At 37.4% G+C, this 19,967-nt stretch overlaps 1 long non-coding RNA gene across 8 annotated transcripts in view; it reads right to left on the minus strand.

Moving 5' to 3' along the window:
• LOC148055308 (uncharacterized) overlaps positions 1-19,967 on the minus strand; it is a 123,302-nt gene that overhangs the window by 63,173 nt on the left and 40,162 nt on the right. For 7 of the 8 annotated variants that reach the window (XR_015705621.1, XR_015705618.1, XR_015705624.1 and 4 more), the window contains one exon: positions 6,495-6,720. This is a non-coding gene — a long non-coding RNA (uncharacterized LOC148055308). The remainder of the gene's footprint in view (positions 1-6,494; positions 6,721-19,967) is intronic. The other variant, XR_015705623.1, reaches the window with a different exon arrangement.

A 19,967-nucleotide genomic window follows, 5' to 3' on the forward strand; every position in this document is an offset into this window, starting at 1 on the left:
CCATGTTCTCTCTCTCCCAAACCAAAACCTTGTTCTCCATGCAATAGTTTCACAGAAGTTATAAACGATATTTAGAAAATCTAGCCCTAAAGGCTTTGTCTTGGCATGAATATTATTATGCTAGCTTTCTGCTTCGCTGTGTGTGCAGTTGACAGAGTGGCTGTCCACAGAAAACACCACACTGAACAGGCAGCCGACAGACCATCCTCCTCTGCAGAAGACAGGAGCTCCGTCCTGTTGGCTGCCTCATATGAGCCCTGACCAAGAACCAAGAGGGGACCCTCAACATGACCTACATCACTCTGGTGTCTCCCTAGGAAGTCTAGGCATGTTCATCATCCTACCATAAAACACTGTTTTTACAGAGCTGTAGTCTGAGGTGCCTAAGAATCCCTTCTAGATCTCACCCTAAGCATTTTTCATATATAGGAGAAATAAGATCAAATTCAAGAGTTACAGCCAGAGCTTGCAGGAGTGGGTTTCCAACTGAATAAAGTCAGCAGGTTTGTGAATATGTAAATAACAGGAGAAGAACCCAGACTACGATAATTTAAATATTGTGATACTTGCTCATCTTCATTAAGTGAGAGATACATGGACATTATCCTCAACTGACTTCTTATGGAAAACCCTTGCTACAAAAAAACACAGTAATGCCACAAGGTGCCTTGGTATTGCTCTTGGGAGCTGAGGATCTCAGTCCATCACATGAGCTTTCCACCAGTGAACATCCCACTCCTAGACATTGAAAGAGACGGGCTCCAGAGTTTCAAAGGTCAACCCATCCTCCATAGAGAAATGTTTAACTTGTGCAGCCTTTTGCAGTGGTGCTGTTTCACACAAATGCACTGTCCAGGATGGCACATCTGCACATTTAGGAGGACCAGGCTCCTGGGAATGATGATGACAGGGTGCTTTCCCTTCACAGGCACTTATGAAGCTAACAGAAATCAGTCAGCTGAGGAAGATTTTTAAAGAAAACATGGCTGTGAGTCATCACACTCTTCCAGGCTGACAATTTTGAAAATAAACCAGAGATGAGGAAAATAGGCCTAAAGGTAACCCATTCATACTTCTTGCTTTCCCAGCCCCATCTCCACCACAAACTTATGAGATAGGGAAAGCAAGTTCCCCTTCCAGTAGGCATGCAATTATGAAGAGTTTCCTAGAAGACTGTCGGGTCTGGGAATAAAGAAACAGGGGGAAATATATAATCTGTAACAATACACCTGTTTGGGGGGCTTTACCTGTTTGGGAAATATTACATGTGAGTACAATGCTTAACAAATTGGGTAGGGCTACTACAAAACAAACAGCGAGTTACAGGGATACTAGTTAAAGGGTTGTGCCCAAGGTGGTGTCATCTTTCCTTGCAGGGATTGGAAGGGGACTAGAGAAGTTAGTGGAGTTTATACAGCCCAGAATGCAAGGGTGTAGAGTAGAGCAGAGTATGAACAAGAGATAATAAAATTATATATCTATATATATGCTATATCTAATATAAATAAATATATTTGCAAATGGTCTTACGTTGTTTTTGACATACTAGTTATTTACTTACTCGATAAATAATTGTAATAATTATCTCTAAAATAATCACATCTAAATCAATAGCCTTATTTGGCTATGTAAATAACATAAGATGTTTCTTATCTCTGACTGGGGTAATGCTACTTTTGGAATGAGGCTTTTAACACTCATTACTACAAATGAAAAGTTCTCGTATCATAAGTGTTTGGTAATATTTGTTTAAAATTTTCTGTTACAGTGACTGTTTCCTCCAGTAAACTACTTTCTTAGAGTATTCATACACAGAAAAGTGGAGCCAATTACAGTGAATAATTCGAAAATATGAACAAACATTTCTTGACAATGATACGAGGTATTCACCAGCCTCTAATGCAGAAGGGAGGTAACAGCTGTAGGCACTGTAAGTCATCTCTGAAGCTTTCAGCAGCTTGCAAACACGAAGATAAATCTCCCTGGGTTGGTTTTGGTTTATTCATCAGGTAGATTCTCTGCTTGGACTGACTGACCTGCTCTCGGATTGTTGCTGTTAGTTTTGGGAGGCTCGGCCTTGCAGTCACTTTCATCCTACCTTATGTTGTTGGTGACAGTGGATGGAAGCAATGTTTAAGTTTTAGCTATCAAAATCTGGTCTTTTTTTATATATATGCAAATATTCATCCAGATGCATACATCTTCACGTTACTGTTAGAACTAAATAAAAGCGTTTTCTCTGTTTCTGAAATCTGAAAAAAATAAAAAATTTGTACTGCACAATATATCAGAAAAGAATTGTATGAAAGCAAATTATATTGGTTGTGTATAAGCAGATGCTAACATTTTTCTAAAGGCAGAAGTAGCTATTTTTATTCAGAAAATGCTGCTGTTTCCCTATAGTGATGCATAAATGGTAGCCTGGTATTAGACTGCATTCAAACTGGGCCTTTAACACTTCCACTCTCATTTTTCAGAAGTTCAAATTGATGGTGGCCAAGCTACCAATAAAAACCATGGTGCTGCAATACTCAGGACCCTAAATGGATTTGGAATTAGTAAACATCTGTCAATGACTTTCCTACTGCTTTAACTTTACACCATATCTTGAACAGGATATATAAGCAACACAAAAAAATTAACTATTTGATAAAAAGATTTTAGTACAGAGAGCGAGCTAATAATGAAAACAGCATCTCCAAAAATAAGAACTGGTCTTGCAGTCTTCAGACAGAGCTCTCCAAGGTATTCTTGCTGCCCCATGCTTTAAAATGCACCATATTCTGTTGTCTCCTAGTTTTATTTCCATACATACATATATATATTTATAGCACTCCCACTGTGGCAAAGGGAGTTGGATATATCATCTAAGGGAAAAAAAACAACACAAGCTTTAAAAAGTTGATTTACGAAAGGAAAGCACGCTTAGGTGTGATTCAGGAAACAAAAGGTCTGTTCTCATTTATTTTCCACTGTGCTCAGAAGAATTCTGCTCTGTTTATAGCCCTTATTTTTCAGTATGATACTCCCTTCCCTGGTAGCCAACAAATACCCACTTTGCCAATAAAATTCCCATAGGGTTACAATTCTTGTAGGGCTCCAGGGCTACCAAGCCCACCCCAGCTCCAGATGTAGAGCCCAGCAGCCCCTCTATCCTGTATTTCATTTCTGTCTCTGCTGCATAACTTGGTGGCAAAGTACATGTCATCTCTCCCTCCGACAGCTGTCCATGTACAGGAAAGTGTCTGACCTCAGTTATCGGTTACTCCATTGGCTCAAATGAAAGAAACCTGCACTACAGCTTTGAAGATCTTACCTTCAAATTCTGCTGATTGAATAAGTGAGAAAAACAGTATGTGACAGCATCAGAATGGCTTCAAAGGAAGCTTTAATTCTTATACTTCCAAACTTTCAAAAGCTCAACTGCACAATTCTCTTCTAATGAAACTTTAGGTATACTGACTTACAACAGAACTCCCAAACTTACAACCTTCCAAGATTTTCACGCAAAGAGAAGGGCTTGCCTTTTTATCTTTGCCGTATATACTCCAATGCATGACATGTTTTTTTCTGTAAAATGATGACAAAAGGACTGCCTCTTCAAGTAACATGTAGATCCTGGAGGAACTGTAACATCATTTACAACTGATTGTACTGATTAGTTAATTAAAACTGAACAGCATTTATGATGTAAAACAGTAGGTAGAGAAGTGATTTGGGGTTGCTTCTGACATGTATTTTACCATTTGCTTTCATCCTGATTACTATATTTTCAGCACAGGAGAGGCCATTTCATCACAGGGCCATTTTGTTTCATAAAGAAGCACAAAAGCAGCAAGTGATAGGTTGTAGTGGTGGTGATGGCAGAAGAGTGGAAGATGCTGTTGACAGAGCTTTGCACAGGACCCTTACTTTTCAAAAAAAAGTAGCCTGACATATTCAGCTCTCAGTACATATGACTATCACAAATTCACCACCAGACTCTGACCTATTTGACAGAGCCAGAAGAGATGTCAGAAATAATGAGTTACGTAGATTAAGCTGTCCTGGATCCAGCCAGCCTAAATTCCACCTAAATCTTTGTGCCTGTCCTTATTATTGGCTGCGTCTAGGTCTTACCTTTGCAGAGAAAGTCAGAGCTAGCCCCCACCACCAGAAATGGGTATTTCCTGAGTGAGGGCGCTCACTCCTCACTCCTGCTCAACTTGCAAAGAGATATTCAAGATGCGTTAGGCCAGAGAGAAAAAAAGCTAGGATCAGCACTAGCTGCTCCTGTAGGTATTTTATATTATTTTTAAAAAGTAAAAAAATACCTGTTGGTATTATATCAAAAAATCTCTGTTCTTCAGAAGATGAACAGATACCACATCAACCAACCACCTTACTGATCCAAGTCAGCCCAGCTGAGCAAAAAGTTTGTCCTATCCAAACTCTTTTGCAGGCATAAGGCAACCTAGATGCTGTTGGTTAGCTTGGTGATTCTTGCCGTATCCTCAACGGTTAAGATGGGACCACATCGACATTTAGGTGAAACTTCATCAAAGCTTTCCTGATGAACACTTGCATAGCACTGCAAGGTACTTTACATTCCTGTGTGTACCCTGTTCTTAAATTAAGGTAGTCAGTACTTTCCAAGAGGCTAAATTTTTATAGGAGACTTTTTACCATGTTCTAGATATGCTACTCTTTCCATTGTTTTTAGCTTGTACCAGAAAAGACCAGCACCCGAGTTACATATATCTAAGAAAAGACCAAGGTGAGTAACATCAAAATCAGTCTGAGAGCTCATTAATGCTTTCACAGAGTGGAGCTACAATTAAAAATGCTGAAGAGATTAAGCATCTTGTTACATTTTAAATGAATAAAATATTGTTTAAATTAAGTAAGAAATTGACAAGGCATTTGTGTTGCAGAATAATGTACACTTTAAGAAAGCACCTCAAAACAACTTAAGCATTTCATTTACTTCTAGAATTAGAGACCACCAGAAATTAGAGGGGGATGTGCAAATACATGTATGTAAGTACATATATAATTATGTGTATAATTCCTCTTAATGAGAACTGTGTATATGTATTGTGATGTATTTTGACTTGGCAGCAAGTATGCAATTGAGACAGTTATTAGGAAATGAGGCAGCATTTGTCTTTAAGAGATGTTAAGATACCTATAAATCTTGCAAGTGTGTTCTAGTACATAAGACATTTATTAACTTTACATTAACTTGTATATACATGAGTTTCAATCGCTAAAAGAAATAACTGTCAAACTTGTGAAAAACATCTTTACTCAAGCTGTTTCTTAAAATGTGTTTGATTTTTGTCATCTGTATTTTTGGAGTCAGGATTTCTTTATTATTAAGAATCTAGATTTTCAACCCCCTGTTTACAGAGCTCCCACTGAAATCAGGTCAAACCTTTGAAGTAAATGGGATTTCTGAACATGAAGGATTTGTGTGTTGTTTGCAGTGTATTTAGGGATATTTTAATGTGTCCTCTGATAATAATTTGAGTGCCCTGATGCAGGTTTTTCAGGTTACATAAACAGCAGAACGATTTGAAGGTTATTCCTCCTCCCAAAAAAGGTAGCAGAAGCATAATGTACCTATAATATCATTAAAATCATACTGACTTTGTCTTGCTGAAATTATTAACAGAAGCAGTGAGTGTTTCATTTTGCACTACAGACATCTTAACAGCCATTCATTATCCTTTACTATTGTCAACACAACCAATTTTTTAAATACTCTAAAGGGAGAAACAAGTAGTGAAAGTTATTACATAATAATTAATATCTTTCCAAGACCAGACTGTTATCCAAAGTGAAGAGGGCATACATAATTTATGTAACTTCAAGGAAGCAGAATGAGACAGATGTACCTCAGACCTGGGCATATTTTCTGCTGCTTTTTAACTAAGACCATTTAAAGAAAACATTTCAAAAGGTCATTCTACAGCAAGTAAATTAATTTTCATGCATATCGCTCGGCAGATCATACTTGCTTTACTTATGTGCGTATGTCCCAGTAAGGCTGATTCTGCCCTCATTTTATGTCAGGTTCACCCTGATAGAAAATGATTGTAACCAAAACCTCTTCTGGTGTACACCAGATTAAAGGAAAGCAGCATTTCAATGTTTTTTCTAGCAGGAGGCTTAGGCCTGAGCAGTATCAAACAATATAACATTAACTGTCCACATTCTCATTTTAAATTATCCTATTTTCCTCTAGTGGAGTCTCTGAGGTTGCAAAGGCTCTACAAATTAACCAAAAATGACAATGCTCTTGTATTCGCCATTACGCTGTGTATTGTTAGGTAGATAACTAGTTAGTTAATTTTCAAGAAGGTGCTTCATAGTGGCAGAAGTCTAGCCTATCACTGTTAATAAAACCCGTGCATCACCTAGAGAAGCTTCTGGCTCCACCAACTAAATATCCCTTGGAAAGGACTTTATGTTTACCATGCCTCATAGAGTGATGATGTCCCCAGGTTTACCTGTTCTGGCTTTCTTTTTTGGCTCCAGGCGTGTGGAACTTTTGCTAGGGTTGACATTGTCACTGCACAGTCAGCTGGACATACATCACTTTGGATTTCTTGCCTTTCAGCAATATTACCTCAGATTGGTAGAGGAGACCTCATGCTGGTCTAATTCCAGGAATAATTCCAAACAAGCATCTCAGCCATTCTCCTCAGGAAGACAGGTCACTAGCCATACACTGCTCTGAAACATAGAATTATTAAGTGCATTAGAAAAAGATGTTTCCTGTAAAGCATGCTCATTTTTCTACTTTAAAACTTTAAAGGACAAAACCTCTTCTCTTTGTTTCTGTGTGCAACACACTGATGCGGATGGGCGCTCATCTACCAAGAGAAGATGAATCATCCATTTTACAGGTAGCATGATACAGAAATAATTACACAATAATGTTTTGGATATTTTGCTCTTTAACACTCTTGTCATAACATATTCATTTATAGTAGAGTAAAAGGACAGATGAAGTAGCAGTATCAAGCGCCTTAAGTGTATGAACAGCACTGAAAAACCCCTAGTTTTAACCCCAGTTCTGATAATATCTTGTACTTGACCTCTAGGAAACTCTTTACCTCTGTGTATACCTCTATGTCTGTGAAAAGGGAATAAAAAGATAGTTTACTTTTTGCACAGTGACTGATTGTGAGGCTTATTACCTTAAAGTAGGTATACTGTTTTAAGGCATTATGTAATAGGTATTGCTATTAGTGGAGGTTCATGCAAGAAATCTCTTTTAGAAATATATTTGCTGGGCATAAAATCAGCTTACAGCATGAGTAATTTATAAGATAATTTTGCAGGACTGAGCAGCATCTGTTTAGCTCAGATTTTTTTGTACAGGACTTGCTAACATTTTAGCAGCTGAAGTCCCAAACTACTTCCATCTAACCAAAGAGACCAGAATTAAACTCTTTTTCGAGTGTACAGATACAAGCAATCTAGATATTCTGGGCTACACTGAAACCGTCCCATTGTGTCTTGGGTTCATATTTGAGCTCAGACTTCCTTGATCATTTCCATGGCTCAGGTGATAGTTGGAGCCTGACTTTGGTCTCAGATAGTCTCATTGCCCTGACACCAGAGAGCATCACACATAGGATTGTGGCTGACTCACACCTTCAGGCAGCCTGGACAGGGCAGATCAAGCCACTGGCACAATATTTAGTTCCGGTCTCACTAGGATAAGTATCTGAAGACCCACATGAGGCTTGCCTGCACTAGACCTAAAATATCAGTACTCTTGCAGGCAGCCCCCGCAGAACTGGGAAAAAGGGATGGAGACTTTGGTTCAGGCATGTGGGCACCCAGCTTCCAGTGGTGTGTCCATCTGATGGCACCAAAACTCCTTTCCAAAGCAGACTGTATCCATCCCATACACGTAAACTAGAATTGCATCAAGACGTACTCCAGAGCACACCAGGTAAATAAAAGAAGGAAACAGGCTACTGAAATGCACCTGCAAACTAGCTTTGTTTTTTCAATGCAAAATACTAAAGTATGATGCAAGTCGTCATACAGGGAGCCATGAAGTCTAGTACACTCTACTCCCAGTCAAACTTTTGGTTTCTCTATGATTCAGAAAAATCACGTGCTTCAATTTCCTCATCTGGAAAGCAAGAATGATACCTTCCTCTGGAAAGGAGTTTGAGAAGCAAACTGAAAAGTTGACATAGGAGAGCTAAGAATAATTAATATCTACACTTCTGGTGTACTGGGAACAGATTTGTATGTGAGTAGCAACTTTATACAGTAAAACACTTGATGCTTTTGGTCCATTGAGGCATTTTTAACACAGGAAAGCATGGAATCACATATTTATGTAGGAGAGATTGTTCTTCCCTGCTTTGTAGATGCAACAACACCCTTTTTCCTCCTGTACTTTTAATTTTCCCCTTTCTGAGGTAATTTCCTTATAACTGCTCAAGTTAGATTAGCTCCATTCACGTATACTGAATCAGTACACACAGAATCAAAAATATTACTGTTAATTGTGGCCCAGTGTTGAGCATTAGAAAGACATACTACAGAGATGTAAACATACAGGAAAATTTACAGCTGAGAAATATTCTTTTTAGAGTTCGGATTAATCTAAGTGATGTGAGAGTATGCATCTTTTCCAGAATTCATTAGATAAAATTATCGGTATGTAACATTGCATGTGAATATTGCCTTAATATAATAATCGTGTGTAAAAAATACACTTCTGATACAAGCAGTGCTGAATTATTTTATGACTGTGGTTAGCACAAGTTGCCATTCTGAAGTTGTGACCAAGTTCAGACTGTCTGAAGAAAAGAGAGATGGAAAGACACTTATCATTTATAACTTCAAGACAGTACCATTCATAACCTCAAGACATTCAATGAAGTTAGGTAAAATATCTTTTTTTCAAATTTCAAAGATACGTCAGTGTGATGTAGGCAAAGACATCCACTATCTATATACTCCATATATTGCCACTCTCCAAAGTTAGGTAAATTTGTTTTGCATTTTAAAACTATGTAAGTATATAAAGTACAAAAGCACATTTTGTTAGAAAACATTACTCAGAAGTGCTTTGCTAATCATTTTAAAAACATACTTCTTGTTGCCTTTTTTTTACCTTAAAAAATGAATCACATCCAAAAACTGCATTACACATTTAGGAGCTGCTAATCCTACACCATACTAATTTGTCTGTATATTGGGTTAAAGTTTCTTACCCGTTGGCTCTTTCAGGTTGCGTAAGGTTGCAATGCAAGACGTGTTTGTTGCCTGTGTTTGCAGAACTGCCGTAAGAATAATGTATTGTACATTCCTGATGTAGCTATTTCATAAGGTCACCTCCCCCATTTGAGTTCAATGGCATGACTAATGCACGTGAAGTTAAGCATGTGCGTTAGGCCCTGAGCCAGCAAACATTAGCACAGGGGCAGGGAAGTGAATCCATGCAGAACCCCGCTGATTTCAGTACAGGAGTGCAGAAACCTGCCACAGTTGGAGCCAAACTTAGAAAGCAATTAAAACACAAAACATTTCAGCTCAGCTTGCATAACAATGCATTAAACAAACAAACAAAAAGCTGTTTTCTTGATTTTACTTGGTTTCCCAGTACTGTCATTGCAAATAATAACAAAACAATAAGTTTGTTTTCTTTATCATCTGTCACTCAACATGGGAAACAGCCAGCTACACTTTATATTGAAAAACAAAGGACCGTTCAACAGGAGCATCCCAAACTAACTCACTCTTTGGAAAACAGCTTGGAAACACAGGTTAAATCACAAACATGATATTCTGTTATTTTGTTATGTTTATCCTTCTTAGATGATCCCTATCAATATATCAGTCTACACAGAGCACTTTCTGACTGCGGTCCTCACAAACATGCTCCAGTATCTACTCCTGAAAATAAATTATTATCTCATTGGAGTAAATGCTTCTTCAGGCTGAGCTGTGATGGGATTACACCTGTGCAAGGGCTATCCATAGTGATGCACAGATGTGACGAAAAGGCCTTGTAAGGGGAATTCAACAAACAAGACCTCAATGCTGCCATATCTGTGTTTAATGTTATGCATGTGAGGCACCTAACTACCCTGACGGGGATTCTTGCATGCATAAGTATTTGCAAAATGGAAAATGACATATTTTTGATACACAAGAAGGAACAGAACTGAGTTTATGTCTCAATTTCTTATAGCTTTTTGGGTTTTTTTCCCCACCAATTCACATGATGTTACTCCTAGTCTTTAATCTGATGACTTAAACTGTACAAGCAAGGTAGTAGGGGTGATTTGAGTTCATTCTCTCTACCAAAAATAAAAAGAAAAGGGGGGAGAGAGAGGGGGAGAGAGAGAGAGAAGGAAATTGGGACCATTCAGTAGATCAGCAGATATATATGGTTAAGAAATTTCAAAGCTGACCTTTTATATGTTTATATACATAAGTGTAATGTGTATATGTATGCACATTCATATATGTACGCATTAGCTGAATATATTCTAGGTTCCAAAATACTAGAATTTCTCTATCATGTAAAGGAGAGAACGATACATACAAAAAGACTTATTCCACTTACTGGCAGCATTTATGGGATTGCTAACTTTTTATGACATGCATATGTAATTCTCCTGCTATGTATCGAGTGAAGAAAATTAAGTTTCTAATTATTTTGCTTTAGAGTATGAAAATTAATTTCTTGAAAAGTTAAATTCTTATTACAACTTCAAAATTCTGAAAACACAGTGCTGTCAAAATCAATATTTTCCCATAGATTGTCAGGCTTTTTAAACTAAGTGTTTATAAAACTTCTTGACTAAATATGAAAACAATTTTTAAAACTTGATTAAGGTCACCCAAAAAGACTGTCTTTTATTAAGAATTTTAGCTGCAAGTGCCATGTAGCAGGTCCTAGCAAGACAGAAATGATAAATAAGCTGGGATTGCAACTATTAGAAATGCAAGCTTGTAATTTTTAAAACGGATTTAAAAAAAAAAAAAAAAAAAGAAAATTTTCCATACCAAAAGAAACAACTTTCCCATTTCAATGCAGACATTAAAATAGCCCTGTCCAGGCTGCTTAGCAAGGGGCACTCCAATACCAGCCGGTTCAGGAGAGAGTTACATGACTCATATTTCCATCCCCAGGGCAAAGGCCCCTTCAGAGTCCTCCTGTATGTCAACACCCTGCTGCTGCTGCTGCAGATACTGAGCCTCCTTTGGAGCTCATTCTTGCTCTGACAGCAGCCTCAGGCCCTTGCTGAGCTGCCTGTCTCCAGTTCACGTTTCCACTGCCTTGCAACAGCCTGGCTCCCAGTGAGCCCTGTTACCCAGGAGATCTGGCCATCATGCACCATGCATCCTCTTCCACCACTCCCACTCGATACGATCCCCTCGTGCTCTCTGGCTTGTTGCATCCTTGATTTGCCCTTCCTCTGCACGGCTCCTCTGTGCATAGACATGACCAGCCCCACCACCGTGAGCCAATTAGTGACCCACAGGACACGATGCAAGGCACACTCCTGAAATCACCCTGCCCAGGTGATGCTCACGGGTGTTAGTAATGTGACAATTATTCCACCATCACTACCATGGTGTGCTGTGGGCAACGGCTGTGTGATCGGATGCCTTCCTGGCCCAGAAGTGACACATGAGTACCACCTTTATTAGCAACACAACCCCTTCCAGCAATTCCATCAAGTTATCAACACTGACTCTTCTTTTAAATATTTTTGTTCTTGCTCCCAGATTCTGTGTTAAAAACATCCCTCCTTTTCATTCCAACTTTCCAAAATGCATTTTCAAGATGGCACTGCAAATACTCATGCAAATAACCTCTTCAAGCACCTGTGCCACTTTCTGCAGCTTTGCTTGTCTGCTTACTCTGAAAATGCAAGAAAAGTGATCTTAAAACCCCTGAAAATAAAGTCTCAGCTCCTAGTGACATGACTGATGCTATTTTTTTACTATTACTTCTACAGTAATATTAACAGCAAAATAATATGAAGCATAGATAATTTCTGTATGGAAAAAATAAGCATTAATGTATTAGTGCTTGAAAATCTGGTTTCTAGAAGTTCTGTGTGCTTCCATTTATTTCAGCAGCAAGAATGAGTGCTTATCATTTCTGAAAATATGGACGACAGTGGACAAGAAGTTTGAAGTAAGATTTTCAATGCAATTTGGGGGGTGGGGAGCAGTGCTATCTTTGGCTTCCCACAGAATGTCATCAAATCACAGGCTTGAGAAGCACTATATCTTTTCTATGTAGGATGGAAGATACCAAAAATCTCATTAATTTTGTGTTCTCTACTGCAAAACTTCTGTACCAAAATATTGCCAAGTTGCAAAAAAACATTAAAATAAAGAACTGCATGTGAAAAGTTTATAATATACTCACTGCCTCCTGTAAAAGGACAGATTGTACCAAGGAAACCAGAATAAAATTTTAAAAGTTGTAACCATTAGACTAGGAAAAGAGCTGTTCAGTGATACAAGGATGTGTACTTATCTGTAGTCAAACAGAGCACTCATATTTCATAAACTAAGTAAAGTTGGGCCATGTCAGTGACTGAGATAAGAGATACGTGATACCAGACGTTGCTTTTATGCACCAGCAGCTGGCATGCTTCTGCATAAATGAGCATTTAATTAAACATTCAAGTGAGCAGTCAGTTGCACTACTTTGCCAGAAATATGCCTTTGCTGAGAACAAAATCCAGGTCCTATCAGTCCCTATTCTGAACTGCTTACTAGACTCAGACATCTTTGGGGAGGGTAAAAAACAATAAATGTTTAATCAGAAAAAGTAATAAACTGGCCCTTTCTGTGGTGCGAAGCAACAGTCTGGAAGAGAATAATTCTTCAGTGATTAACAATGAACTCCAGTGCAAAGGGTCTGAATGCTGGATAGACCCATTCCCATTAGAAGGTGGTGATTGCATGTAGCTGAGTAGTAAGATCTAGCAGGTGAAGAAACACAACCAAGAATGTATGTGAAGAAAACAGAAAGATGTTGTTATCTGGCAGCATAATTGTCAATGGAGAGTGTGTGTGCAAGGGATTTTCTCTCTTTGTGGCTATGCTTCTCAGTTTTAAAAGAAATAATATCAATCTGTTTTAAAATAAGCATGAGCAGGCAGTTTGGGATAAATGGAGGAATACAATCTCACCTTCTCAATTAAGAGTTCATAGAAAGGCATTAAGATAGCTAGGAGCTATGGCAAGAGCGTTTTCTCTATTCCATACACAAGGATACCATCACACCTAAAACTAAGATTATAGAGCAAAGTTTTGCTATATAAATTTTCTGTAGGCTCAAAGAAAAGAGAAAGATAAGTATCAAAGATGCTAAGGTGCACTATTTTACCAAATTCATTTTCAAGTTATCATGATTTTGTTGGAGGGTGATTTATGAGTGGGTGAATTTGGCAAAAATGTCAAAGCACAAGATCTTAAAAACAATTAAATATTAAAACAAAAAAATGTATTAACCAATTAAATCATAAAATTGTATATTTTGTTAAGATTTATTTAATAGTCTAAGGACACAGGAGAATTCTGCTATACAAATAACTGTAAAACAAATTGGTTTCCCTTATAACAGAGGACTCTTTTGCCAAAGTGTTAAGTGACGGTAATTTAAAGATGTTGCTCACAGGCTGGGGGAGCCATAAGAGTGCGTAGGCCTCTGTCCAGACATAATACAACACAGGCCTGAGGCAAATAGCAGAAGAAAATTTAGATATCAGTGAAACAAATAAATGTCTTCTTGTAAAATTGAGAGATACTTATGTCAGGCCAAATGAAAAATAAAACCAAGACAGTTCCCAAAGGAGTTTCAGAAGGTAATAGAAGATAGCAACAGAACTAGGGCTAAAACTAGGAGAAGATGTTCTTACCAGATTTGTTTCCATGCAAGATCAGAAAGAACATGGAAAACAGGTGGGGTTTCTTTTCTGATAAATCAAATGGAAATGGCGCTTGACTGAACTTCTCCTCATGTCATTCATTCAACCCATGATCACTGGGTGTACCACTGGTACTTCTTCTACTTTACTTTCCTCAAATAACCTTTCACAGCAAAACAGACTCACCTTCAGATTCAATAAGCACATCAGCCTGAAAACTCTGAGGATACTTTCAACAGAGAGCGATAGATATACATATATACTTACCTAGCAAACAGCTTTGTCACAGCTTATAAAAAGGCACCCGTAACACTTGAGCAAAGAACTGTTAATTTGCAGATACAGTTCGAAAGCTAGCCCAGACTGATTGCAAATAATTCTATAGTTCATGTCAAACAGGTTAGTCATCTCCAGGCTTCAGCATCCTCAATCATTCTTTGCACCTATTTTTTCAACTGAGCAGTATTTGCACATACAGGGGAATTCCTGCTGTTTCCTCCACTCAAGATGAAGTTTGAGCTCCACTCAGAAGTGAAGTTTTCCTCTAATTAGTTTCTATTTATTAATTTACTTGAAGCCCAGCCTACATTTGATGTTGAAGCACACAGCCTATTAAAAACTGCAGATTTTTTTGCCCTGTTGGAATTTCAGGGTAAAACTAATACTACTACTGGTTTTCTACTGAGAATGCATAATTTCTTTTTTAAGTTAGGCATTGTACTTCCAAAACAAATATCTTCTCTTCACAGAGAAGTTTACTTTTACTACATCTCAACATAAGTTTGAGAACAGGATAAAGAGGAAAGATGCAAACCTCATGGCAAAAATTAAATAGCTGCAGTTATTTAGCAAAAGTGAGTTTACCTTAGGGTTGATTATTTCAATGTTTATAGCTTGCAAAATAAATGTGTTTCCAAACATTCCAAAAGATCACCCATGTTGCTTTAATTTTAATGGCAAAAACTGGAGTTTAGCCAGAGCTCCTGCTTAGGAGAAGGTGGGTGTTTCATAACTCAGTTCACTGAGGATGCTCTATGTAAATGAAAGGAGAGACAAAATGACACAGATGAGGAGGGGAGCAGACAGCCAGGGCACCAAGAGTGACATCATTAGCAGAAAAGAGAGGGCAGAGGCAGGTCAAATGTCTAGGTCAAATAAGGTAGGACAATGTTATGGACACGTTTGAATACAAAGGCAAAAGGCTTGCATTTAACCAAGAGGTGCTGAATTTGAGAGACGTGCAACATTTTGCAGGACATGGCCAGCACTTTGCAGAACTGTATTTGAAGGCTAAATTTTCATCACTGGTAGGACATTGTGTATTAGTAATAACTGCAGAATTAGGTTCCAAATGTTTGGGAATGTATCTGGAGAGATGATACAGTATTGTCAGATTATTGTCATTAAATAGAAGTATCTGAATGAAATGAAGAAAAAGAAAATGTAAGCTGAACAAAAGGAAAATGCTCCTAATGGTGAATTCTATTAGACTGTTGAAAAGTTTCCCAGGGGAAACAGTGGACTCCCGTTCTTTGCAAGACAAAACACTGAAGAATATACTTTAAGGAACAATCCTACAGTGGCATAGAAAAGCATTAGATAAGCTATTAGGTCTTCACCATCTTTGATTTCTGTGGAACTGAATAGAGCCAGAGTGATAGAGCAGCAGTAAGAAACCACAAATATTATTTTAGCAAAAAACCTTACTTCATTAATGCTGGTGTGACCTGTGAAAATGTAGGCAGGTAAGTCTTTGCTACCTTGGCAGAAGTGGAAGTACCATATATGCTAAAACTGGTACTTTTGCAAATATATATTCATGCAGGTGTCCTAGTCCAGAACAAACTACACATCTGTTCTGAAAACTTCCAGTCTTCTGGAATAAGAAACAATAGGTCATAATATAGGTAACATAACAAGATAGCAAGATAATACTGCGCGCCATATAACACAAGTACTGAATCAGAATATAAGGCATTTGCATGAAAGTAGAGTCAAATGTCTGAGAGCAATCCACTGCATTAACTTTCTCTCTGCAAAATATTGTTTTACACTGATAGTGACCCTGAAGAAAACACCCTAATAAAGACCCTATCTGATCATTATTGAATATATTTTTTTGTCTTGAGTACTTTCTGTGTAGTTTTGAAAATTAGTTTCTCACAGACTACCATGAAAAAATATTTTTAAAATATTTCTGTGCTAATTAATATAAATTAAAATAGTAAATCATGTGTTACATGAAGCAACAGAGAAGTCTTGGTGCAAAATCCGGTAACTGGAATAAAGTTATTCCTGGAACTTCAGGTTCACAACCAGAAGCCTCAAAGAGAAGCAAACAGAAGAGTAAAAAATGTAAAAAGCAGCACTGCCAAGCTGCATTTCATCCCTGTCACAGTCCTGATCTATGAAAAGAAAGTTGCACTCTGCCTTCCATCCTCCAAAAATAAAAACTTACAGTATCATAGGGAGCGAAGAAGTGGCTACACAGAACTATTATCACCCTGTTCTTCAGTGTCAGGTTTTTATTTTGATAACAGTCTTCCATAGAATAGCATAAGGATGATGAAGTAAAAATCATTTGGTCCCATGCCTGCTCTCAAAACAACAAGGGTATGAGCAGGGAAGGGTTATGATCAATAGTCAGGACTAAAAATGTCACACAAACAGTGCAAAGGCCTGATTGCTGTTACAGCTGGAAACCTTCACAATGGCACCACATGTGCCATTCATCCTGCACTGGCCTTTTGTAATAATGCTTACATGTGTATTTCTGAAAGTACCGTGAAGAAAATTTCAGGGATCTTCCCTGTAAGGCGGTGCAGCTGCCTTCACCATGTGGCACTGCTCTGTGTAGCGCATCTGAAAACTGTAGCTGATAATCTGTATTTAATGGGACAAGTTCCTCTCTTCCATAGTCATTTTCAACACCTTCTTTTAATTAGAAGTTTGCAGATAGCATTGCAGTGCCCTCCTGATTTGCTCTATTCGATTTGGCAAGCATTATTTTTCCCCTCACTGATGTGTTTATATTCTGCATAGTGGCATAGGACTAGGGGAAAAAAATCACTTAAAGCAGAGGCCCAGACTAAATATTTTTAACATACTGATTTTCTTATTGCTGTTATCTTCATCGAAGGTATTATTCATGATCCCAGTACAGTCTTATAATAATGGCCTCTGTAGAGCAAAATCATTACAGAAACATGCTGTCAATTTTAGTTTCTGAATTCCTTTATTGTTGGAATCTTATATTTTAACTTCAAAATATATACCTACAAGTTTAAAATATATATTTTTTTTTAAGAAGAAATGTCTAATCCCTGTGCATATAGCAAAACTAAAGGCCAGAAACTGAGCCAGAGCACTTGAAAGAAGGTAAATGGCATATTCTAATACAACACCTGTTATTGTCTCTCTCCATCTCTCACCATGTAAGTGATAACACTTCAGAAGAACATCTTGCATTCAAGAAAAATCATATAGCAAACTAAAAGGTCCCTGGCTTATACTGAGGTTGACTTGGCCTCTGTGGCTAAACATGTTTCCGAAACACTTCTTCCACCCTTGTGACGCTGGGCAAACACCGTCTCTCAACTTTCAAATCAAAATGAAGTTAACTATTTTGGTCAAGAAAGGCTAGTGAATGTAGGTAATACAGGGTCAACAGAATTTTTTTTTTAATGTTAAAGATATTTTATGTCACTTTTTTCTATTATATGACAGGGAAAAAAGAAAAAAAAAATATTATAACATCCCATCAGAACATCGGTGGCAATACCAAGCCCAAGCAGGACTTTGGGACTCAAGAAAGGATTTGGTTCAGATAATGATTATGATTTCTGGTGTGTTCACACTGTATGCATTTGACTGCCTGATGGGTCAGAGGTCTGAGATCCTCAGCAGACACTTTTAGAGAGAGGCACTCCGTGTGTTGTCACAGAAAACTTAAAGCTCTTAATTTCTTTTTTTTTTTTTTTTAGCGTATAATGCAGATAACCCAGATGGAAAAAAAAAGTGTTTACTTCTTAATGAATGGGAAACATATAGTAACAAAAATAATGTTTCTTAGGTCTTAAAATGAGCCCAGTTTACTCTGAGACATGACTTTGGAATTTAAGTCTAATTAAGAAAGAACAAGAAATTACATCCTAAAACTAGTGTTGACATGGCAATAATGTCCTATTAGTGTGCATATTTGTGCATAGGCAAACATGATTAATAAAGCTTAGGTTTATATATCTTTTTATTGGAACTGAATTTTTAACGATTCTAGGGAACTGTAACAGAACGTTAAGAAAAGCCTTTTATGACGTTGCTACCAATTCATTACATTATTGTGATAACAGAAGAGCTGAAATGATTTAGCGTACCTTTAAAATTACCATACTCTGTAGTTTCAGAATGCATATGCACATGTCGAGGTGATCTTGAGATGTTCTATACTATGCAGGGCAGTAAATTTGTCTCACCTTTTACTGCTTCTATGATGGTTAAGAATACATAAAATGAACTGTAATTTTGGTCTGGTGATTCTTGTCACAACTGGAAAAGTCTTTAAATAATGATGCCAGCAATATACAGGTTTTCCTATTCACATAAAGAAGGGCATGATTTTCACATATTTATGGCAGGCTGTTTATTAAAGGTACTAAACCAATTTGGAATTGTACGCTGGTGTGACAGACAACCATATAACCTCATGGCACAAGTGATCTGAACTCAGAGATACTTCACTAACTTAAGAGAAAGACCATCTGCCAGTACTTGATTGAGAAGAGTAGGAAAGTCAAAAGGTGTGCGGAAGAAAGAGGCAGAAGAGCTTCACTTAAGACTCGAGGAGAGAGCAAAATACATATTGGAAGACATAAAGAAAAAAACTTCATGAAAATCAGGCCAAAAAAAACCCAAAAAGTAAAATAACATACATGCAAAAGGCTTGCAGGAGTCTTCATCTGTCTCAAAAAAGAGCGGATTAAATTTTACAGAAAAGGGCTATAGATGCACAGCTTACATCAGATTTTACAGAAAAGGGGGCTCTGTGATTTTACAGTGCTTTTACAGACAAAAAGAAAGCTTCATTTTAAAATCTCAGTGGAATATTTGATCTATCAAATAGTCATATTAAAGCAACTTCCCTTCAAAGTAGCCTGAAGAAACCTTGTTTCAATCACATTTGCTGAGGTTTAAAACACTGTAGCCCTAAAATTATAAAATTTTTTATGTCCTATAGAATTCTTAAGTTTAAGATATCTTTAACTTTTACAACTGAAGGAACACATTGGTTTATGTACTTTATATTAATATAATTTCTCTACTTTTTTTTTTCATACAAAACCTTTAATCATAATCCTAATGATTTTTTAACAATTACTGTCCCAGATGAATTTCCATTAGTTCTGTGGGAATTATGTATCCAACAGAAAAAAGAATGGAAATTGATGTCCTGGATCAGATCATCCTGACTCTGTGGCTGGCCAGCATTATTTACACAGAAGAAAAACATTTACACACAAGAACAACCCATGATGAAGTTACCAGTCCAGAGGAAAAGTTTTTTTCTTTTACTTGTTGATTAGTTATCTGTACAGCATATAACTTCTCATACAACATAACTGTGGCTACTCAAGTTGTCCATAGCATACCTAATACTTTGCTGGAGTATTATCCTGGTTATTGCTTATGAAAGGGAGTTTCACACATCAATTATGTAGCTTAACATAAGAAATACCATTTCCTCTCCTCTGGTTTAAAACCTTTCAGTTTTGACCATGATTTCATTCATGAAGTGTAGATTGCCTTACTTTTTATGGCAGGAGTTACTAAATAATGCTTGTCACTTAGCGTGTTATTTTGTTTAGACTGTAAATACTACACACACTTTGAAAAAATGCCAATCTCTTCCTGAACTTGCTATTTACAACTTCATGGGACATACTATTTCACTCTTGCAACCATACAGAGGTATTTTGAACAAGTTTATTTAAAGGAGCAATTGAAACCCTAAGAGTGGAGAAATGGGATACATCAGCATTGCTTTGGAGT

The sequence above is a fragment of the Nipponia nippon genome, unplaced genomic scaffold, assembly GCF_047370975.1.
Source record: "Nipponia nippon isolate SJK-2023a ecotype South Korea unplaced genomic scaffold, ASM4737097v1 scaffold_24, whole genome shotgun sequence".
Lineage (NCBI taxonomy): Eukaryota > Metazoa > Chordata > Aves > Pelecaniformes > Threskiornithidae > Nipponia > Nipponia nippon.